Source organism: Peromyscus maniculatus, chromosome 18 (genome assembly GCF_049852395.1).
Source record: "Peromyscus maniculatus bairdii isolate BWxNUB_F1_BW_parent chromosome 18, HU_Pman_BW_mat_3.1, whole genome shotgun sequence".
Taxonomy (NCBI): domain Eukaryota; kingdom Metazoa; phylum Chordata; class Mammalia; order Rodentia; family Cricetidae; genus Peromyscus; species Peromyscus maniculatus.
In genome coordinates this window covers 23,973,875-23,997,910 of record NC_134869.1, presented here as the reverse complement: position 1 = coordinate 23,997,910, position 24,036 = coordinate 23,973,875, and the positions used below count along the sequence as shown (strand labels likewise).

At 40.7% G+C, this 24,036-nt stretch overlaps 1 long non-coding RNA gene across 1 annotated transcript in view; it reads left to right on the top strand.

Moving 5' to 3' along the window:
- Positions 1-24,036, top strand: part of LOC121823738 (uncharacterized) — a 114,301-nt gene that overhangs the window by 70,066 nt on the left and 20,199 nt on the right. The window contains exons 2-3 of the long non-coding RNA XR_006065289.2: positions 6,230-8,120; positions 20,182-20,295. This is a non-coding gene — a long non-coding RNA (uncharacterized LOC121823738). The remainder of the gene's footprint in view (positions 1-6,229; positions 8,121-20,181; positions 20,296-24,036) is intronic.

The following is a 24,036-nucleotide window of genomic DNA, read 5'->3' as shown; positions in this document are numbered from 1 at the left end:
ACAGAGATCCACCTGGCTTTGCCTCCCAAGTGCTGGGATTAAAGGCGTGCGCCACCACTGCTCCCCTGCTGGGGATGCCATTATTATTTTTTTTAAAGATTTATTTATTTATTATGATACAATGTTCTGCATGAATGTCTACAGGCCAGAGGAGGCTACCAGATCTCATTACAGATGGTTGTAAGCCACCATGTGGTTGCTGGGAATTGAACTCAGGACCCCTGGAAGAACAGTCAGTGCTCTTAACCTCTGAGCCATCCCTCAAGCCGGGGATGCCATTATAATGAAGCAAAATATAGCAGTTGTCACTCTTGGCCAGGTTGGTCCCATCTTGTTCTATCAGGTCTTGATGTTTGCTGGTTGAGCAATTGCCTGACGTCATACTGGAACCCAGCTCTGCTGTTGCGCCAGCATCTAGCTGCCATGTGTTTTGCCTGCCTCTTCGCTGTCGTTGTCTGACCTGCCTCAAAATGAACATTGAGACATGTTGTTATCGAACATGCAGAGTTCGTGGAGATGTCCTCAAGGCATGCGCCACCACCGCCCGGCATGACGTTGCTATATTTTAAGTGGATGGATCAACTATTTTGTAGACTGTCCCCACATCCGTGTTTGTGTGATGATTCTTTGTAGAATGGATTTGCTTAGGTACAAGCATGGCTTTTTGCCAGGGGATGCTTAGGATGTGATGTGTCCTTCTGAGTGTTTCATTTAGGGAGCCCATGTGATGTACCTATGACCCATCACTGGCAATGTCCCTTACCCCAGGTGTCTACTCACATCTATGCTGACAAGTTATTGTTTTCCATATCTAAATTAGTATCCTGTAGGGAAGCATTTGTGATTTTTCATTATTGTACAACAACCTCTGTTTGGGATATCTCACCATGTCCTCTTCCCATCCATCTGCATTCTGCTTTGGACTTTTGTAGTTGAGTTAGTCAATAGGAAAATGAAAAAGAGATGGAGAGGGAGGTCCAGGGATATATTACTGTAGTCTTCTCTCTCTAATCTCTTCCCCTCTGACATGTTTCATCATCAATAGAAGAAGGTCAGGGGGTTCATCTCTCAGGTTGATACTCAAGGTACTATTATTGCCTTCTGTATTGCTTCCAGCTGAGGTATAAAGAATACACCCTTTACATTTTATTTACTGTCCCCCCCTTTATAATCAGCCCACTTTTATTTTTTGCTTTTCGAGACAGGGTTTCTCTGTATAGTTTTGGTGCCTGTCCTGGATCTCACTCTGTAGACCAGGCTGGCCTGGAACTCATAGAGATTCGCCTGGCTCTGCCTCCTGAGTGCTGGGATTAAAGGCATGTGCCACCACAGCCCAGGCCAGCTAGTATCTCCTTTTCTGATAAAGGCTCTACAGTCGGCTTCTCTCCCCTCTCCATACTGACCTATATGTAGTTGTTACCAGCATAAGACCAGACTACCTACTTCTCAAAGGTCAGTGCTTGCAAAATGAGGGCTGGAGCCCTGAAGAGGATAGAAGGGTAATTTCTTGCAAGGATCTTGGAAACAGGGAATCAGGAAGCACAAAGTTGTTTTATAGAAAAGGGGAAGAGGAACGGAGCAGGAAGGCTGTATGTTTAGTGAGGTTATCTTCATTTCCATTGTGTGTCCCTTCTTTCTTCTCTGGACAGAACATTGGAGTGGACTTTGAAACTCCTGGAGCTACTTCCTGTTAAAATTCATGGCAATTCACATGCTTTGTGCTGCTTCATGCTGGATGAAACTCAAGCAAGAGCATTGCAAAGGTTACCAGATGATCCAGGTTCCCTGCAACCTAGATCTGAAGAAAGATTTTAGCGGTTACCATCTCTACCATTTAGGTGGAGCTTCTAAATACTCTTCATAGTTAAACCAGCCAAGTGTATCATAAACCTTGCAAACAGATCAGGAAGAGGGGGAGGGGCAGAAGGAGGGGAATCTAACCAGAAGTCTGGCAAGGACTGCCCAGTTCCAAGCTTATGAGAGTCTGTCTCCTTGCCTCCAGTTGGGGTCACACATTAGGAACTCTTATAGGAGATTCCGGGAAGACACTGAGTGATATGTGAGTCTCTGTAGTTTTCCCTTTGGAGCTACCTTAAGCGTTTTGCCTTCTTCTGCTGGGGGTGCAGAGGGCCAGAGTTCTTTTCCAGAGGGTCATCAGCTTCCAGGTTCCAAGCCTATGTTTTTTTTCTCCCCATCTTCCTATGTGTTATTGAACTCATTGCCTTCTCCTGCCATATGTCCATCAGTGAAATGGCAAATTTCACCTGTGGAGATCCGAAAACAATGAAGTCTCGTTGCCACCTTCCTAAGGATAGCATTTAAGGATAATTATGGGGTCAAGAAGCAGGGTGATCTGAGGTTTGAGGAAAGGTGACTGGGAGGCAAGGAAAAATGAGGTAATTCGTGGTCTGCACACGCATAATCAAACTTCACCACTCTTCAAAGAATGCACGCTCAGAAAATGGCAGCTTAGTGTGCTCTGAAGGTGGAAATTTAGCCCACGGGTATAAAAAATTTAGTCCACTAGATACTTGGGCAGGCCCAGATGAAGGGCTAGTGGTTTCGCCTAGTTTGAGCTGCATCAAAGTTACGGGGGTGGGGAGGTGAGGGGGGGCATGGCGGGGACTACAACCAACCCAAGTAATTGTTATCATTGTGACCCATAGTCAGGAATGTTATCTGGAGCAAAGTTAATGGGAGTGTACGACTTCTCTATTGAACTCTAAACTCAGTGATAAAAACAAATAATCAAAGCCAAGTGAAAGCTAGAAGGCTTATTCAGATTTTCCCTTGATTCCCTAAGGATGACGCCAGCCTAGGTGGGTCCCAGGCGACTGCGTTTTGCTTTGAAGTTGAATCCCATACCTTGAAAAGTCCTGTGTCCTCGAAGCACTCCACCTTAGGTGTGGCAGACACTGCCTTCTGGGACCCAGCCTGACACAAGTCTTATGGATAGCCTTTTCTGGGTTAAGGGTTTTCATTTTGCTAGATTCAGTGGGTCTGTGACTCCGATGCCTGCTACAATCCCCCTTGAGATCACTCTGCTCTGTGGAACTGCCTGTTTGACTATCGACGACCTTCTTGGGCACCCGTCCTGCAGCTGGATCGATTTCTGCCAGCATTGTTCCTGCCCAGTCCTGGCTTCATTCCCCCATCACTCACTTTCACAGCTAAAGTATCAGCATGCCCTTGCAGCAGAAGCCGTACTTGCTCAGGGGAGAACATGATTCTCTCTGAAAGCTACCGGAGACAGGCTTTTAATTCGGACCTATCCCTTATGACGTTAAAAAGGCCCTCAGAAACATCTAATCCAGTTGTAGTAAGGATGCAAAAACACACCTATATTTGCGTGGGGACCACCAGGACATCCCTTTTTACACTGTCTAATACAATGTGCTGACTTAAATTTGCATTGTTTTTGATATTGAAAAAGAAGTATAAATGAGCTCCACTCTGCTGTGTTTCGCTGGCAGGAATATCCTGTGCCCTCCTGGTAACCCTCTAAGCCCCTCCTCCATCTATGGAGATATTTGAAAGTGTGTTGAAATTGAGCTGGTGGGGACCTAGTCACCACTATAATATTTCCAGCTTATTGTTGTTTTTAGTATAATGGAAGTTTTATATAACTCAGAATATATCTCTGTATCTCTCATTGTGCCAGGTACAAAGGCTAATTCACAGTGAAGCTTCCTAAATTGATATAAATGACTTACATTTGCAGATTTCTAATACTGCTTGTTGTGTTAGAGATATATTTACTCTGTTTAGAAGGAAGTTTGAAGTGTGTTTTGGGGTGGACTATTATTCACGCTGATGTTCGGGGAATTGCTATTTGCACTCAGTTCTGAGTTGGAAAGTTCATGACTTAGACTGTGCTGCTATTTATCTCCTGTTCAATGACTGATGATCTTGGTCCAATTCCTGGCGCGTGTGTGCTTATTTCTGTAGAGGTTTGGCATTAATAGGTCTTCTCAGCACAGATGCCAAAGAATGACCTGGAATCGACTTTAAATTAATTTTCAAATTTGAAGGTACACCTTCTACATCAGCGTCGAGGCCAACCAGTAGCACCAAGGACTAGACCAGAATTGTCAATGACTGCCTCTCCCCTCTGCCATGATTTGGGGTGTTTATCAAAGCTATCCAGGCCAAGATGCTCAATGCATTCATCAGTTAGAAAAACAAATGACATCTAGGATCTCACCTGACATGTTCCAAGGTTTAAAACACCTATTGTAAAACAGGCATGGAGCCATTTTTTTTTTAAACAATTTCATAAACAGGGTTCCTGATTACAGCCAGAGCCTCCATGTTGCTTAGCTGTTATTTATTTTTTTATTTTTTTATTTTTTTATTTTTTTTGGTTTTTCAAGACAGGGTTTCTCTGTATAGTTTTGGTACCTGTCTTGGATCTTGCTCTGTAGTCCAGGCTGGCCTCAAACTCACAGAGATGTGCTTGCCTCTGCCTCCCAAATGCTGAGATTAAAGGCGTGCGCTGTTACCTTTTGTTCAATGTCGTCTAATTAGCCCCCCCTTCCCTTTTTTGCTGGTTGAACAATCACCAAAGAATAAATAAAATCAAGATAAATCATTAAGGAGATGAAGAACCAAAAATAAAGTGATAAAATTAGATTTTTGTATGCTTAGTTATATGACAAGAAGTATACTGATTTCCTCCCAGTCAATTCAAGAGCTGTTTTCTTCCTTTTTTTTTTTTTTTGAAATCCGAAATAAAAGCATAGAATACCAGCATTTTCAGAGGCCCTAAAAATGATTGTTTCAACTCTGAATTTCATATTGATTAGGGAAATTCTTGGGCAGGCCTGAACTTTCATAGGTCTTTGCTTTCTAACATCCTTATCTAACTGTTGAAGTAATGGCTGAGAAAAAATAATACAGTAATTCTGCTTTCAGATGTATGTATATATTTTAAATTGCCAGGAGAGGCAGTCACATATTTAATTAGCTGTTATTTTATAAAACAAAGGTTGCAATAATGGAGGAAAGGATGAATGAACAGATGGCAGGAGCCTGTGAGAAGTAAAATGAGTTACATATAAGATTTCCTCATCATCATCATTGGTTTTTATTACAATTTCTGCTTCTCTATTATTTGCTTCTTGGAGCTGTGTTCTAGTTTATTGCTAGCCTTTGGAATCTCTGCTAGTTAACTGTCGTGTTCTACCATATAGAAGTCAAGGGGAAAACTACAAAGGAGCCTTGTGGTAAATGAGATTTGGACTCCCCCAGATGTCTTTATCTAGAGGTGCAAACAAAGCTGTTAATGGAAACACTGAAAGTTCTGTGCCTAGATCTTAGCTTCCAGGTATAATGTGGCTCCAACATGGCAAGGGCAGGGAAAAAGTATCAGGTCTTGCTGCTTCGATGCCTGAAATCTAAAAAGCTGAAATTTTAACTCCTAGTGATGAGATTGCTATCGAGACGCATTCTCAAGCAGGGTTCCTTTCTTCAGAATCCCTTTGCAGAAGTCATGCCCTAGAAGGGCTTTCCTCCATTGTCCACCTAGAGCGGAAAATATAACTTCTGTCTAGATTGACTACCCAGGGGACAATTAAGAGTATATTTATTTAAGGCTCGGGTCCAAGTTGGGTGCTTTCAGCGACTGAATTCAGAGACTACACTGACACTTTACCTCAGTGCCCTTAAGGTTGTTTTATCGTTCTTGAAGGTTAATGTCAATTTAAACCTACCGCAAGAACTATGGCTGAAATCAGTGACTTACCCTGATTCAAGTATTGGCACCCCAGGGGCTCAGATTCCACCTCGTTTTTTCTTATCAACCAGCTTCCCAGGATTTCAACATGTGACAGTTGAAAATGTAATATTGGGGTCAGAGAAAAACTGGCCCAGCGCCAAAGCAGAATATCATTAGCATGCTGCCGATACCATGCCGAGGCTCCAGCAGACTGACCTCAGCTCTCGAAGGCGTTGAATAATTTTCAGGCCCAAGGACAGGGTTTGTGTTTGTGGCTTTGAACTTGATGCTCTTATGTCAAATTTAGCTTTGGGGTATATCTTAAGTGCCATGACTAATTACCTTAGTTTCTGAAAAATGTGGGTAAAACCAGGAGACTCTCTCAGCTGCCATTCAATAAAGTGTATTATTAATGTTTTGCATCTCCAAAATGCTTTCATATGCACCGTATCCTCTAATTCTCTTGACAACCCAGGAGGGCAAGCCAGAAGATATTTTTATTCTATTTTACAGATGAAAAAACTGAGAGTTTAAACAGGCTGAAAGGTTTTCCCAGGGATGCTGCAGAGCTGATGTCTGATCTTTTGGCTCCTGGACCAGTGCCCTTTCCATGTGCAGCCCTGGCTGTCGGCAAGAGAAAGACCTTCAGTCAGCCAGCCCATCAGCTAAGTACAAGTACACATAGATTATCCAGAGCCATGCACTAATGACTACATCCACGGCATCCATCATTTTTCTCTTTGTAACTCTGAAATGACTAGGCAAATCATTTTATTTGGTAATTATGTTGAAGAGTGTATAATGATTATTTCATACATTTTCTTGAAAAATTTGGGTGTAATTGCATTTAATGTTGTGCAGAGGTGTAGTGTAATTTTTAGATATCTTTGTTACGATTATCAGCAGGTTGTTATTTCAGTTGCTTTTAGATAAATGGCATAGGTAATTTTCTCTGTACTCCCTGAATAACTGAGTAAAAACATATACTCAAATGTGATACAGTTTATATGCTGCATTTATTTAAAAAGTCCATTTACTGATCAGAAAGGTCATTCATTTGATATCAATAAAGGAATTGGAAACACGAACAGATCTAGAATGAATAAATAGACGTTTGAAATTAAGAGCTGTGTCAACTACCGATTTTATAATTTGATGGTCTTATATAAAGATATTAAATTTGCTATCAAAGATATCCAAGGCATATTCCAGTTCTGGACCCAGGTGCTTTTACTCTTTGAACATCTCATCTCATCTCTTTTTTTGTTTGTTTGTTTGTTTGTTTTTTTGTTTTTTGAGACAGGGTTTCTCTGTGTAGCTTTGGAGCCTGTCCTGGAACTCACTTGGTAGCCCAGGCTGGCCTCGAACTCACAGAGATCCGCCTGGCTCTGTCTCCCTCCCAAGTGCTGGGATTAAAGGCGTGCGGCACCTCTGCCCAGCTATCTCATCTCTTTTTATCTGTGCTGTTTCACACCTGGTACAGCATGTGGATTACTTATACCTTCTCAGCCCACCAGACAGTCTACAACAGCCATGAATAGTTCAAAGTTTGTTCCACTGCTTTCTCTGAAGAAAACACTAATTTCAAAGGTTAGATAGCTCAGCTCTAGAGTTGGATAAATAAACATAGGCCTCTCTTGACTAATGCTGCTTCCTTAATACACTCTTCACCCAAATAAATAATCAATATATATATAATATATAATAAGTATGGAGGACTGCTGTGGATATTGTTCTATATAAATAAAACACTGATGGCCAGTGACCAGGCAGGAAGTAGGTTGCCAGGCAGGAAGTAGGTGGGACAAGGAGAGAAGAGAATTCTGGGAAGCAGAAGGCTGAGGGGGAGACACTGCAGCCACCGCCAGGACAAGCAGCATGTACAGACTCTGGTAAGCCACCAGCCACGTGGCAAGGTATAGATTTATAAAAATGGGTTAATTTAAGATAAAAGAACAGTTAGCAAGAAGCCTGCCATGGCCATACAGTTTATAAGTGATATAAGCATCTGAGTGATTATTTTATAAGTGGATTGTGGGACTGCGGGGCTTGGGGAACCTGGAGAGAAGCCCTCCAGCAACAGAGGACATTATAGTGCCTATCCCTACTTCTTTTTATTGGCCATGAGTATTGGAGTTCTTTAATTTTTTTATAATGTTATATTATGCTATTTATTTATTTATATTTGTGTGTGTATGTGTGTGTGTGTGTCTGCGTGTGTATGGAGGTCAGAAGATAATTTACAAAAATCAATTCCCTTATTTTTGGGGGTCAAACTCAGGTCATCAGGCTTGGTGGCAAGTGCCTTTACCCAATGAGCCATCTTACTGGAGTTGTTGAGAAATAAAGAAATGCAGAGACATCTAGCAGAAGAAGGCTCTTCAAAAAGTTCACGTGTTGCCTAGTGAGTATTCGTTATCTAATAAAGTCAGCTAGTAGAGTAGATTAAGCCTGATTCTAAGGCATTTTTCCATATAGACTTGGAATCTATCCATGCAAATGTTGAATCTGTAGCCAAGGAAAATGTATAATTGACCCTCCAGCGGACACCCTGCCTGTTAAGACATGATGGCATTAATACCACAGTTCAGGGTGACTCTCCATTAAGCAGATTTTTATAGGATACATTGGTGACTTAGCTGTCAAGTGAAACACTGAAAGATCCCAAAAGGCGAAAGTTGGCCTTTTCTCATGGATACAGTGGTGTCAGAACTATTAGGACTGTATATACAAATGCATATATAACTTGATATATATACAAGTGCATATATAACTTGATTATACATGAATGCATACATATACATGTTGATGTATAAGTGAATGTGTATATATATTGATGTATATGGATGCATATATATCTTGATGTATATATGAATATATACATGCATGTACACACATCTTGATGTATATATGAACACACATATATGTACATACATCTTGATGTATATATGGATATATATACACATACACATCTCGATGTATATATGGCTGCATATATATGTGTATTTATACATATTTATACATACATACCCATACAACATGCTAACATGCAAACACACACACACACACACACACACACACACACACACACACACCACCTTTTTCTTTAAAAACACAATGGAGGTGGAAGGCCCCACTGGGACTTGAACCTAGGATCTCTTGTTTATTAGATGTATACTTTTGCTGCTGAGACACAAGATCTCTCTTTTCTATATTTATTTTGAATATTAGAAATCTAGTCTCAGCATATGTACCCTCAATTTAACAGTATCATTCAACATTAATAATGTCCCCAAATAATCTAAAGCCAATGAATTTTAGCATAAAATATCCAGATGCTGCTGGGTGGCACACATGCTTATCCAGCACTTAGGAGGCAGAACAGAAGGATGGAGTCACATTGGAGGCCAGTGTGGTCTACATAGCAAGATCTAGGCTAGCCAGGGCAATGTAATGAGACCCTATCTCTAAAAAAAAAAAAAATCAACAACAAAACGATATTAGCCATTTTATTTCTTCTTTGGAGAATTCTCTGTTCAAATCCAAAACCCATTTATAAATTGGATCACTTGTTTCCTTGACCCGTGGTTTTCTGAGTTCTTTATATATTCTAGATATTAATCCCTTTTCACATCATTGCTGGTAAAAGCTCTCTTTCACTCTGTATGTAGGTTTCTTCTTCACTTGATTGGATTGATTGTTTCTTCAGCTGTACAGAAGCCTTTTAGGTTTATGAGATCATTCTTGTCAGTTGTTGGCCTTAATTCTTGTGTGAATGGAGTCCTGTTCAGAAAGCCCTTTCCTCTACCTATATGCTACACGGCACTGCCTACTTTTTCTTCTAGCAGTTTTAGCATTTAGGTTTCACACTGAGGTGTTTGATCTATTTTGAGTTGATCTTTGTGCAGGGTGATAAATAAGTATCTAATTTCATTCTTCTATATGGGAATATACAGTTTTCTCAGCTCCATCTGTTAAAGATTGTCTTTTCTCCAGTGTATATTTTTGAACTCTTTGTCAAATATTAGATGAGTATAGTCACATACAGACATATTTGATCTTCTATTTTATTACATTTATTTCCATGTGTGTTTTGTGCTGGTACTATGATTTTTTTTATTAATATTGCTCTGTAATATGTCTTGAAATCTGGAATGGTAACACCTCCTCTCCCACCCCCTTAGTGTTCTTTTTTTTTTCTCATGATTGCTTTAGTTATCCAGGGTCTCTCTCTCTTGTGTTCTCATCCAATATTGTTTTTCTATTTATGTGGAGAATAGTGTGAGGATTGTGATTGAAATTTTATTGAATCTGTACAATGCTTTCAGTGGAATGGTCATCTTTTAAATATTTTAGGAGATCTTTAAGTCCTCAATATCTTCCTTCGGGGGTTTAAAGTTTTCATTGTAGAGGTCTATTGGTGAAATTATTAAGGCCACTCCACATAGTTAAAAGGAAGATTTATTTAGTGAGTGACTTACAAATGAAGGGATAGGTAGATCGCGGGGGGTCTGGGGAAGGTGTATCGCAGTCCAGCAGTGTTCTCTGGAGCTCTGCTCAGTCAACCTCCTTGGTCAGATTTATTCACATTTTAATTTTCTTTGAGGCTACCATGAATGGGAGTGTGCCCACAAGTTCTTTCTCCCCTTGTTCCTTGTTCCTTGTGTAGAAATGATATTAATTTCTGTATGTTTGGTTTGTATTCTGCACCTTTGCCAAAACTGCTGATAATTTCTAGAAGTTTTCTGGTGGAACTTTTGCCCTCTCTTATATATAGTATCATATTATCTGTGAATAGGGATAGTTTGACTTCTTTTTTTTTTCCCTACTTGAGTCTTTTTAATTTCCTTCTCTTACCTTATTGTTCCAGCTAGTACTTTGAATACTAGATTGAAAAGGAGTGGCGATAGCAGGCCCATCTCATTCCTGATTTTAGATAGATTTAAAAAAATTTTTTTTCCACTTTGGATAATGTTGGCTGTGGGTTTGTCCCATGTAGCCTTCATTATGTTGAAGTATGTGCCCTCAGGTCCCACTCTCTCTGGGACTTTTATAATAAAGGCCTGTTGGATTTTGTCAAAGACTTTTTTCTATCTATTGAGATGATAGTGTGACTTTTATCTTTTAGCTCCTGCATATGATTTATTTATTATATTTATTGGCTTGCATATGTTGAACCATGTCTGCATCTCCACAATAAAGTCAACTTGATCATGGTAGAGGATATTTTTGATCGATGCCTATATTTTTGCAAATATTTTTATTGAGGATTTTTGCATTTATGAATTCATCATGGATATTTGTCTGTAGCTTTGGCTTTTGTTGTTGTGTTTTTAATTGGTTCTGGTATTAGAGTTATACTGGCTTCATAGAAGGAGTTTGGGAGTGCTTTTTCACTTTCTTGTTGTGGAATATTCCTTTACACTGTGTGAAGACATGTCACTGTGATTGGTTTAATAAAAAAGCTAAATGGCCAATAGCTAGGCAGCGTTTACTGCTGGATGAAGAGGAAACAGGATGGGGAGTTCAGAGTAAAGATAACCAAGCCACAAAAAAGAACACAAATTAAAAGATAGGTGTAGTTTAAGTTATAAGAACTAGTTAGAAACAAGCCTAAGCTATCAGTCAAGCTTTCATAATTAATAATCTCCATGATATTATTTGTGAGCTGGCATCCCCAAAAGAAATGTCTGTCTACACTTTCTCCTTTTTGAAAATAATTTAAGAAATATTTGCTTTTAGATCTTCTTCAAAGGTCTGGTAGAATTCTGCCATGAATCCATTGGGGCCTAGACTTGTTTTAGTTTTTTTCTCCCCCTACTATTTCAATCTCCTTACTTGTTATGGGTCTGCTTAGGTTGTTGATCTCTTTTTGGTTTAACTTTGGTGGTTTGGATGAATCTAGGAATTCACCCATTTCTTTCAGATTTTCCAACCTAATCTAGTATAGGCTTTTAAAGAATCCCTGAGAAATTTCCTCTGTGTCTGATGCAGTAGTCCCCTGTTTATTGCTGATGTGTCAATATGGGTTATCTTTTCTCTTTTAGATAGTTGGGCCAAGGATCTTTTGATTTTGTTTATCTTCCCTTATATTTATCCCAGATAAGTTGTGAGCCTCACCTTTAATGCCTGCACTATCTCTCCAGGCCTTGTTTATCTTCACAAAGAACCAGCTCTTAGATTCATTCTCTCAGGCTTGAGAAACCTCCTTTTGCATTGTTGGTCAGGGGAACCCAAGAGGCTCTAAAAAAAAAAGTAGGCTACTACCTTTGCCCTTGCTTGCCTCCCAGAAGTTGAAAGGAAGCTCATATTGCTCAGTTGCAACCTATTTTTGCCACAGGACCCAGACGCCTTGGGCTGGGTTTGACCCAAACCCTCCTCCCTGAGAGCTAAATTTAATTGTACTAGAAGATGTTTTGCAAACTGCCAAAGGAGGAAAGCAATCAATAGTTCTACTCAGCTGTGGTGTCTCTGAACCACAACAATGGCCAGCATGGCAGGATATTCCAAGAGGTGCAGTGGTAGCCCTTCTGTCTTGGTGGTAGTTAACAGTTGTCTGAGTAGACTTAGAGCCAAATCAACAGTATGGATTGCCTGGTACAGTAAACCTAACTAACTACCCATGGCTAGTAAAGTCATAGATCTTAAAGGAGAATGTACTGCTGCCACTTTCCTAAACCAGCATAATTCATAATGGCACCCTAAATACTTACCCTTAGACCTCTAGACTAGTGTAGCTCTCACTCTTTATCAAAGAAGCTTCTTTTTTTGCCACGTATGGGTACCATTCCAGGAAGCCATAAACGGTCCAAATGAACAGAACAAGTGGCTGCGAGGTGTCCAGCCTCCACAGAGACACCCACAATACAACAGAACCTCAACGAAGAAGGATGGAAAGACAGTAAAAGCCAGAGAACCAGGAAAGTCTGCTGTAAGAGCATGTGTTCCAGTTACGACAGAGAAGCTGCAGTCCTGAAATCTCAGTAATATGGCCGCTCAAACAAGACGTGACAACTGTTCATGTTGATGTGCCCGTGGGGACGGGGAAAATCTCACAGAGATGAAGACCTCCAAGTGTTTTGAGAGAGGGAGGATTAATTTTCCCCAGAGAGGAGCCCCTTAATTGATTATCCAATCTCAAGTGTCAGTCCTAAACACACACACACACACACACACACACACACACATACACACACACACACACACACACATATAAAACACTAAATGGACACAGCAGGTTGGATTTATATTTATTTGCATATATGTAACAATAATAATTAAAGAGTAAGAAGCCATAAATTTGAAAGGGAGGGGGCATGGGCGGGATAGAAGGAGGATGGGGGAGAAATTATATAATTATATTTTAATTAAATAAAACAAAAACAAACAGCCCCACCCTACAAAAAACCCAAGCCCAAATATCCAGACCTAGTACAACAGCCATTGGAGGTCTCACAAGTCATCCGGTATGTTAATTATGTAAAAGCCTGTGCTTTGGGGTTGACTTGTTGGCTGGCATTTCAAAGACTGAATGATTTATATTAGCAGGAAGCAAGACTGTCTGGTGGATGCTGAGTGTAAGCGCTTACTCACCTTGTATTTCACTACAAAGATTCCTCCTGCCTCTTTCCTGGAAGGATTCTTTTAGCTTCCTGTCAGGCTGGAGAGTGAATCAGTGTTTCCAAGGTTGTTGTTTTTCCTTCTTCTTTTTCTTTTCTTTTCTTTTCTTTTCTTTTTTTTTTTGTTTTTTCGAGACAGGTTTTCTCTGTGTAGCTTTGCACCTTTCCTGGAACTTGCTTTGGAGACCAGGCTGGCCTCGAACTCACAGAGATCCGCCTGGCTCTGCCTCCTGAGTGCTGGGATTAAAGGCGTTCACCACCACCGCCCGGGGGGTTTTCCTTCTTTACTCCAAACACCTTTCAATGGTATATATAATTTCATTCAGTCTCTCATAATTTGATATGATAAAGAAGTGATTTTAAAGATTATAATTTTGAAGTCAGTATATCTTTAACAATTGTTGTATAAATTTTAATTCTCTTCTTCCTCTTTATCTTTTAACTTTCTCCACATATATATGTATGTATACACACACACACACACACACACACACACACACACACACACACACACATGTTTGTTTTTGTTTATTTATTTTTGAGACAGAATTTCATGTAGCCCAGACTGGTCTGGAGGTCACTATGTAACTGATAGTGACCTTAAACCTTTAAACTCTACCTCCCATGTGCTGGAAGGCATGACAAGCTCTTTTATTCCATTTATTTCAACTTTAATTTGTTGTTTTTACACGTATTATGTACTGAATATTTAAATGTACATTTTTGGCTTTAGAAAATATTTACATTTTTTCTGAATTTCGTTATATAAGAAAAAGCCTAACTTGCTGAAGAAGCAGTTAATCAGTATAGAGATAAATAGATATTAAAATACACAGTAAAATTTATCTCTGTGTAATGCATCAAGCCTTGACAGAAAGCTGCTTTTGTTCCTATACTTAGAACTCTTACAATTGCTCTAAAAAAGCTAGCTTATTTTTGTAATCTTTTCCCTTTGTTCCTAAATGGTTGGGTATCAGAGGACTCAAGCTGCTATTTCCAAGCATTTATCCACAAATAACACACTGAATGTTTGGAAAGGCTATACTGCTAACAGCTAACACATTACAAGTCAAATTGGACAAAATGCAATTATAATTTTCCATTAAATAGTGGCGTTTAAAAGATTAGAAACATACATCCTGATGGAATGGCTAGAAGTTTTGATCATATGCGTATAATTTATAAAATTAGTGTGAGTCATCACATAGAAGTTTGGAATTACCATTTTAGATTTTTAAAAAGTTGAAAGCATGTTTTTCTAGAGTGTGCATGTGGGTCGAGCACAGTTATTTCCACGCTGTGGTGCAGGTATTGAGGTCGAAGGACAACTGTCAGGAGTTAGTCCTCTCCTTCAACTGTGGTTTCCTGAAATCAAGCTCAGACCGGGCCTCTGTGGCTGGGGGCTTTTAGTAGTTGAGTCACGAACACAATCACCCTCACACTTCTTAACAGAATGTGTTTTAGATACATTTGAAAATTATCCTTCAATTGAGTAAGTTGACAAGAAGGCTTTGGGGTGACTCTCATGTGAAAGGAAGCTTAGGGAGCAGAAAGGGGACCTAGAACATTGCAGGGTCTTGCTAGTCTGGCAGGAGAGGATTAACTCAGTCTTCGTGTCAGCACACAGACCTATCAGCTGACAGTTAGCTGTTGCTGTCTGTGACAACTCAGGTAAGACTCATACTCACGTGATCACAGCTTGGTTCTAGGGTAAAGTCCTATATAGGATTGACGGTCCCACTTAAACTCATACACCAGGAAGAGGAAGAGAAAAGGTACTGTTGTTAGAAGGTGGTGAGTGAGTATGAGTAATACATCTCAACACATCCACTTTCTCGGTTCCCAATTAGTCACTCATTATTGGAGTTAAATTATATAATACATGACTAAGTGAAATTATGTAAAGCTGAACAATAAGCAAAACAGTTGAATAGTAGGATTAACCTGGGTCAGAGAATGCACAAACAGTGACTGAGTCATGAAAACATCTCTTTGATCACCATTGGCTGCCATGAACGTTTATTTGATGAACTCTTGGTGGCTCAAACATGCTCCTCGTTTAAAGGCTGATGCACAGTCATTGGACTGAACAATTTAACATGCCCACTCTCTACCACAGCAGATGTTTTGCTTCTTGGCAGTATGATGCCACTTTTCCATGGCAGTAATATCTGAGCTTTCTGTTTGTCCCACGAGAAAAGAACTTTATTCATAGCTGGAGAAATGGGCCAAAAGGCTGAGATCCCAAGGAACAACCTGGACCAAGGGAAAAAAAAAATACCACAATCTGTGAGGAGGTAAATCCAAGAGAAATGGAGTTGAGGTCCACAAGACCAAACCACACCTGAAGCTACCACTGCTTGTGTACTTTTAATGAACCAAAATACATTTGATCGTTTATGCTAAGTCAAAATGAGGTTGCAATCTTCTTCAGACACCACACTAGCTGCTCCCTTGCCAGAAAGACCCTTGTCAGCTCTGGGCTCATGAGCTGATATCTGGTATGCAAGTTCATCTTGACAAGTAACTCCTCTGTGGGAGAGGAGCTGGAATGAGGGCAAGTTGGAAGCATATATGTTAGATGATTGGACATTCATTATTCAGTGAATCTTAGTCTTATTGTTGAAGCACATTTACTATCGAGGTAACAATTTTAAGTTCAGAATATATATGTATATATATATATATGTATATGCACAGACACACACATATATATATACATATATAAGTATATATAATTAGACACTATCATACTGTGTATCTGCAACTGGCCTTGAACTTATGTGTATCCCAGCATTGCCCTATGGAATGCTGGGATTATAGATGTGTGTCACCTCCTGGCAGAAATGACCTTCTTGGTTTTCCTTTGTGTCTTCTGACTACATTTTTGTGTCTTCTCCATTTTAAAAATTTTAGTGCATTATCTTCCTGTATAGTTTTAAAAAAATCTACTACTGCTATCAACTTTTGCTAATTTTCTGTTGGACAACAGGAAATTGCAAAATGTATTAGGCTATGTTGAGCGTAGGCTCTGCTTCTCTGGATGGTCTACTTCTCAGTCTGTGTTTTTCTAATTGTGCTGTGCACTAGTTTTACCTTGGTAGTCTTAAAATAATGATTTCCAAGCTTAGTGTGCATCCATTAATTCACTTGGTAAAACTTTAAAAGATTCCTAGGCCAATCCCAAGTTTCTGACTCAGTAATTCTAGGGTGGGACCCCCAATTTTGCATTTATAACTGGTTCCAGGCCATACTGATACTGTTGGTCTACAGACCACTGCTTAAATGTTTTTTTTTTTTTCATCCTTATGACTTAAATCAGAATCTTCTGAGTAGGGGAGGGTTTAAGGCTCCCCAGATGATTCTAATGGGGAGCCAGGCTGAGAACTATTGTCCTAAACAGAGGAACACGGCTGGGTTTTATTTCCTGCTTAAGAACTTACAGAGGTTCATAGTTCCAATAAAACATTCCCTTTCACATCTCACATGAACCCCTTGACCCCACTAGGAAAAGTCAATAAACTCAAATGAAAGAAAGGGCTAGAGTTGATTACCAAGGAGAAGCACTGGCTGAGTACCAGCGCTCTCTGTTCTCAAGAACTGTAGATAAGTTTAAGAGAATTCCTGTAATTATGGTACTGGGGTCCGACCAGCAAAGGTGAATAGTTTAGTGAGGGGAGTTAGATGCATAGATTGTATAGGGGATTGGAATCTGCAGGAAGGTCCAGAGGAGGTGCTGAAGTTAGCAGAGCCCAGGAGCCTGGATTCCGGGAAGGAAGCTAGACTCAAGATAGGCTTATTTAGTAGTAGCTGTGATTTTAGTTGACAGGGAGGATTCAGTGGGCACTTGCTGGGAGTTCCAGCTTCTTGTGTCTTGTAGTAAATAATTGAACAGAGACATACAGACTGTAAGAAGTGTTTTGGGTAACTGTTGCCTTGCTTGCTGACCTTGACCTTGATATCCTCCCTATGCTAATTCCCTGCCTGGTTCCAACCTCCTGAGTGCTTAAGGGAAGTTCCTTATCTGTGTATCCTGCATAATGGGCATTAACAGCTTAGATGCAAGATTGTAAAACATCAGTAGCCAACTTCTGCCCACTGGGGTCCTCCCATTGTGCTGTAAGCCTGTATTTAAGACCTCTTCCCTCCTTCAATAAACAGCATTCAGCATTAAATAAATAAATAAATAAATAAATAATAAAAAAGAACTTCCTGGCCATGTGGTAGTGGCACACACCTTTAATCCCAGCACTGGGGAGGTTGAGACAGGCGGATCTTTGTGACTTCAAGACTAGCCTGGGCTACAGAGTGAGTTCCAGAACAGCCAGAATACATACAGAGAAACCCTCTCTTGAAAAACTGAAATAAGAGCCAGGCGGTGGTGGTGCACGCCTTTAATCCCAGCACTCGGGAGGCAGAGCCAGGCGGATCTCTGTGAGTTCGAGGCCAGCCTGGGCTACCAAGTGAGTTCCAGGGAAGGCGCAAAGCTACACAGAGAAACCCTGTCTTGAAAAAAACAAAAAAAAAAGAAAAAAAAACTGAAATAAATAAATAAGTAAAAAAAAAAAAAAAAAAAAAAAAGCAAAGTGAGAATTTGTTGAGAAAGGATCCACTTCCCAGGGATGGAGCTAGCTAAGATAAAGCTACAGTTGAGAAGCTTGAAAGTCCCACTGTACAAAGAATCTAGTCTTTAAAAATTTAGCATCCTTTCTCTCCATCAGTGTGAGTTGTATGTACATGTGCCACACTGTGCATTTGGAGGTCAGAGGACAATTCTAGAGAGTCTGCTCTCTCTTTTCCACCCTGTGGGCCCTTGGGATCAAACTCAAGTTGTCAGGTTTGATGGGATTGAACGCACATCATCAGGTCTAGCAGCCAGCCCCTTCATCCATGGAGCCATCTTTCAGTCCCTGAGTTCTGGTTTCTGGGTTACTTCAGTTCGGATTTTTGGCTTATTTTCAGTGAGGGCTTTTTTTGTGTGTGCTTTTATACATGTGATTCTAGTGTACAATTTCATGTATCCCGTGCACCATTAACATCTTGCATTAGTCACTTCTCTGTTTCTGTGATAAAATACCATGATGAAAGCAACTTATAACAAACAAACAATGTCTGATTGGGGTTATGGTTCCAGTCCATGATGGCAGAGCAGAGACACAGCAGCAGGAACAGTTGAGAGCTCATGTGTCGAACCACAAGCGGGGGGGGGGGGGGGGGGGGGGGGGGGGGGGGGGCTTAGAAAACACTGAGGATGGTAGGAAGGTTTTGAAGCCACAATACACCTTCTTCCAAAATGCCACACCTCCCAATCCTTCCCAAACAGTTCCTCCAACAGAGGACCAAATATTTAAACATCTGAGCCTATGGGGGCTGTCTTAGTTAGCATTTCTGTTGCTGTAAAGGGACACCATGAGTGCAGCAATTCTTCCAAAGGAAAACACTTAATTGAAATGGTGACTTACAGTTTAGAGTTCAGTCCATTATCACCATGGTAGCACATGGTGGCATGCAGACAGACGTGGTGCTGGAGATGGACTGAGAGTCCTACCTCTTGACCTGCAGGCAACAGGAAGTAGTCTCAGTGTCACATTGAGGGAAGCTTGAGTGAAAACGACTTCAAACTCCGCCCCCACAGTGGCATATGTCCTCCAACAAGGCCACACGGACTTCAACAAGGCCACACCTCCTAATAGTGCCATTCCCTTTGGGGGCCCATTTTCTTTCAAACCACCACAGGGGCCATACTCATTCAAACCACCACAGGGGCCATACTCATTCAAACCATCACACATCTCAACTCTCCACCCAAAGGTAAGCAAGCTGTTTATTATTAGAATGAGTCACCTTCAGCCACTCCAGAGTATCCCTGCCTCTACAATAGCAGCACTGACCATCTCAATCCAGCTTCAGGGAGGGCGAGCCTTGCTCAATGCTAAATTCTAAGACTTTACCCAAGGTCTTCCAGACCTTTCTCTTTGCATTATTTTCCTGCCTCAGCTGGAGCCAGCAGGGAGAAGCAGCTGATGCCAGGGATGCTCCCAAAGCAGAGAGCAGTGAATGTAGGGCTGGATAGTCTGCCTTCTCTTTTTTCCCCAGAGTGAAAATAAATGTTATTTCTAAGAATTATATATAAATAGCCTAGGACTGAAGTCAATACAACAATTAAGACTTTCCTAGCATTTGGGGGCTTTGCTGTTATAATTTCCAAATTATCTTCCTTCTATAATTTCTAAATTGTCTTCTTCCTAGAATATATTCAAAGTGTTATTTCTCTGACTAAAACACATGGCCTCAAGGACCTGAATGTGATGACTCCTACCTCTTTCTCTAGTTTTACCTGGAATTCTCAGTTTGTGTCAAGTTTTACTGACCCACAAACAAGTCATTTGTGAGTTCATGAAGACACATGCTCCTGTCTCCCAGTTTGCCAACCAGATACCCATCTCTCTGGTCTCATTTTGAAACATTCTTCTTTCTGGACATTTTTTCTGACCATGCAATTGGAAGTGAATCTCTTTCCTCAGGCTCTATTATTTTCTGATTTGTCCTGCTTGCTTTTTTTTTTTTCTTTCCTGTTTCCAGTCAGCATTACTCATCAGCTAAGCCCACTGGAGTGACAGCTGACACTAGAGTCTAGGAAACAAACCACTGGATCAGTCCTTATAGCCTACAGATGTGAGCAGACAGGAAAAGCAAGACGTGATGCTGAGAACAAAGGTCAAGAACCAGCATAGCATTCTTAGCCAGTACAGTTTTTTTACAGATGAAACCGTGAGGGTGATCATTCATACATGCCACTTCATTCTTTTATTTTCTTTTTTTTCCTTTATTTTCTTTTTCATGCAGTCAAGTTTCCTGCATTTGGAGAAATTGCAGGGGTCAGCTCAGCATGTCTGGAGTGCAATGGATAAGACTCACCCTAGGAGGGCCACCTTGTGATCATGGTATCTCCCCTTCTAAGTAAGTATTAAGATTTATTTGCTTATGTATTTTATGCATAGGAATGCTCTGTCTGAATATATGCCTGCACAATGCCACTTCATTCCAATGATGGTTGGAATCTTTGTTTTGGGATTTTATTATCTTAAAATGTGCTTGTGCATGTGATGTGTATGTTTTCTGTGCACATGTGTAGTCTCCTTTGACTACTTAGTAACCTACTCCAAACACTATCTAGCAGTCTCCTTTCATATGCCGTTTCAATCACCTGTGGTGAACCACGGTCTGAAAATACTAAATGGCAAATTCTGGAACAATTCAAAAACTTAAATTGTGCACTGTTTTGGGTAGTGTGATAAAGGCTCGAACTATCAGCTCCATCTCATGTTAGCAAGAGAATCATCTCACTGTCCAGGGTACGATGTACACACTATTCTCCCAACAGTCAGAGTTACCGTCAAAATCGTGCAGTACTTGTATACAAAGTTCAGTTCTATAGGTGGTTTTGAAGTTTCTACGTGTGCTTTGGGATGTAGCCTTGGCGCATAAGCTGAGACCACTGTGGTCAGATTTTAGAGTAAGATTTCAAAAAGATTCTTCTGGTGTCTAGTACCAACTTAGTTAATCTTTTTTCTTTACCAAAGGACCTGTCTAAGATTGCGATAATGCACACATGAACTTTAGGACACGGATAGTTGTTTCTTTGATTTTCTTTTAAATCACGGAGTGATTTAATATGCTTCCTTGCTTGGCAGGCTTTAGACTTCCAGACTGACTCTAAACAGTAGTTGTTTCCCTTTTTGACAGGCAAGGAGCTCATTTTGCATTGACCACAAGTATGCTAGGGCCAAGCTTAAGACACTCTCTTGAAATCCCCTGTAAACTTTGCTAATGAAGCCATTATTTGAGTGGTAGATGAAGTTAATTTTCCAGTTAATTTATCTTTCTGCCCCATTTCCATAGGATCATCAGAGGCTCTTTCCTGTCCAGATTGACTGATAGTCTTGTCCATGAATCTGTAAGCACCGTGTCTGTTAATCTCCAGAATAGTCATAATGTTATAGCATGATACATATTTATATGCAAGTACATTATATTAGTTATCATTCATTAGTGGCACTTGATAAAATTATGTCTTTCCTAATAGGGTCATTTTTAGGAACTGTTCTAACAATTCCATAACAAGGGATAACTGCCCCAGCCTTAATCCAGACCTGAGTGGGTGGTCAACACCATCTGGCACTTATTAGTGAATTGGCAGCTTTAGCATCATATACTGAGCTTAAAAAGTACTGTTCTTTGGCTCCCCCAATTCCCTTACAGTCTGAGGGTCTCGCCGTATTTAAGAAAGTATTCACTAAGGAGCTTATGGATAAGATTGAAAGGCAGATAGATGTAAGGTGGGGGTCGTGCCTTTGTTGTTCAGGCAAACTTGCTCCCTGGGTGTTTGGGTCTTTGCTGTAGGGTGCTTGTGTGTGTGGACACACTTTGAGCAACTCTTCTGCATGGATGGATCGTGGTTGGGGTGGGATGAGCAATTACATTTTTCCATTCTCCTAATTCCCAGTGGTAGTAGGACTCGTCGCTCTCATGTAAGTCCATTGGGATAAGTGAGAGTGGTTTCTGGAAGCTATGTATGACAAAGTCTTGACCCTCCAGCCCATCCTCCATTTCTCTCTCTGGCTGTTTTCTCTGTATTAACCACTTTTCTGATTAGATAAGCAAGAGTGATCCTGTCTCTTCAACTTAATCCTACTAAATGCAAAAGGCAACGTTTCCCTTGATTTCCAGAAACACAATTCACACTCATTAAAAACCCTGCCCAGAAAGGGGCAGGAAAATGAGCTGCATTCAAAGACCTTTGGCCTGCTAAATTTGCTTATGAGCTTCAGTTCCTGATTTTAAGACTTAATTATTTCTTTTTATCAATGGTATACACACGCTTGAGGTTTCAAAAGCCAAATTTGTAACGAGGCATAATAACAATTTTTAAAATTTGTATTTAATCCCATTTGTTTCCCTCCTTCCCTCCCCCTTCCCTCCCTCTCCCTCCCTCCCTCCCTCCCTCCCCCTTCCCTCCCTCTCCCTTCCTCCCTCCCTCCCTCCCCCTTCCCTCCCTCTCTGTCCCTCCCTCCTTCCCTTCCTTCCTCCCTCCCTCCCCCTTCCCTCCCTCTCCCTCCCTCCCTCTCTCTCCATCCCTCTCTCCCTTCTTCTTTCTTTCCTTTTGTCATAGTCTCTTGAGTGCTGAGATTTGGGGTCTGTCTTTTGAGATCTGAGATTCATAGTCTCTGTAGATAGTTTTCAATTTCTTCTGGTCTTCATATTTTTATTTCTAAGTAGCATTTCTATATTGTTATTTCTCGGGTTTTCCCCACTTTGATTTATCTTTTTGTTCCCTCCACTTTCTTTGATAGAAGGTGAACTATCTCTTCTCCAACATCTCCCTTTCTCACCATTTTTTTTTTTTACATAGATAACGATTTTTTAAAATTGGTCTTTCCTATTTCCCCTTGCTCTCCTCTGTTCTCTGTTCTTCTAACAGAAGAACACGGACTGTAAGTGAGTACATGCCCAGGGCAAAGCAAGAAGACCAGCTCACTGTGACTACCTGCGTCATGCAAACTAACCCCCTCCTGTGTCATCATTCTTGATTATGACCCATGACCCACAGCCCTCAGTAGGCCTCACTTCCCCACACTGCCTCAATAAGGCGTTGACGTTTCATTGACACATGAACTTCTGGTGGACGCAGCTGAAACTCTAACAACTGGGAAAACATTATTGACAATTGAGCCACAGGATTTAAGAATCCGATATCATCATATCCCCCCCTCCCCCCCTCTCTCTTTCTCTGGCTTACTCTTCTACATATCTCTGTTGATTTTTCCACTAATTCTCTGGTAGAGGTATAAATCTCTTTCAGGATATTAAAACACAGCAAAATGACATTTTAATTCCATTTTTTCTCCCCTCTGTCCTTACAATAGAGACACCTCCTTCTGAAGTGCTTCTAGACTGCCCTTTCTGCTTGGCTTTCCATAGCTTCCACCTGTGCTAGAGTCTCCGTTTCTAAAATCTTAGGTTTCCAATATTATGATTTATCATCTCATTTCTAACCACTAGCTTCCTATGATTAACTTTTTTTTTTGAGGGGCCCTTATGCCTCTCTCTCTCTCTCTCTCTCTCTCTCTCTCTCTCTCTCTCTCTCTCTCTCTCTCTCTCTCTCTCTCTCTTCTGTGCTTCATTTGCATGATCATTTCGCCGTGTGTCTCACATTTGATTCTCACATTCTAGACATCGAGTTCTACTTGCTCCCTAGTTACAGTGAGACTGCAGTTCTGAGATGCGCTTGCGCTTCCTTCCTGGTGTCTTTTTGGGGCCTGAACACTGCAGTTCTTTCCTGGAGGTGGGGAGGGCAGCTCCGTGGACGTTCTGAATTGAGAGAGCTATACTTATGCGGATTTCCAACATGTTCTTCCTTCACCCACACCCACACCCTCTCTTTCAGAGATCCCAGGTGTCTCTGGTTTCTCAGTCCTTCTGGGGTCTTGGAGTTGATACTGCTGTATTTTTTTTTTTTTTCTAGTTGTTAAGTCAACAACCACTTGCTCTGCTGCCTAGCTTGTGTAATTTCGCTGCGGCCATCTGTTCCTTGTTCTTATACACTTTTGTTCTTATAATTTCTTCATTATTATTATAGTTTGGAGGCACTTGGGAGGGGAGAAGAGGTAACTATGCGTGTGCAGTTGGTTATATTTACTT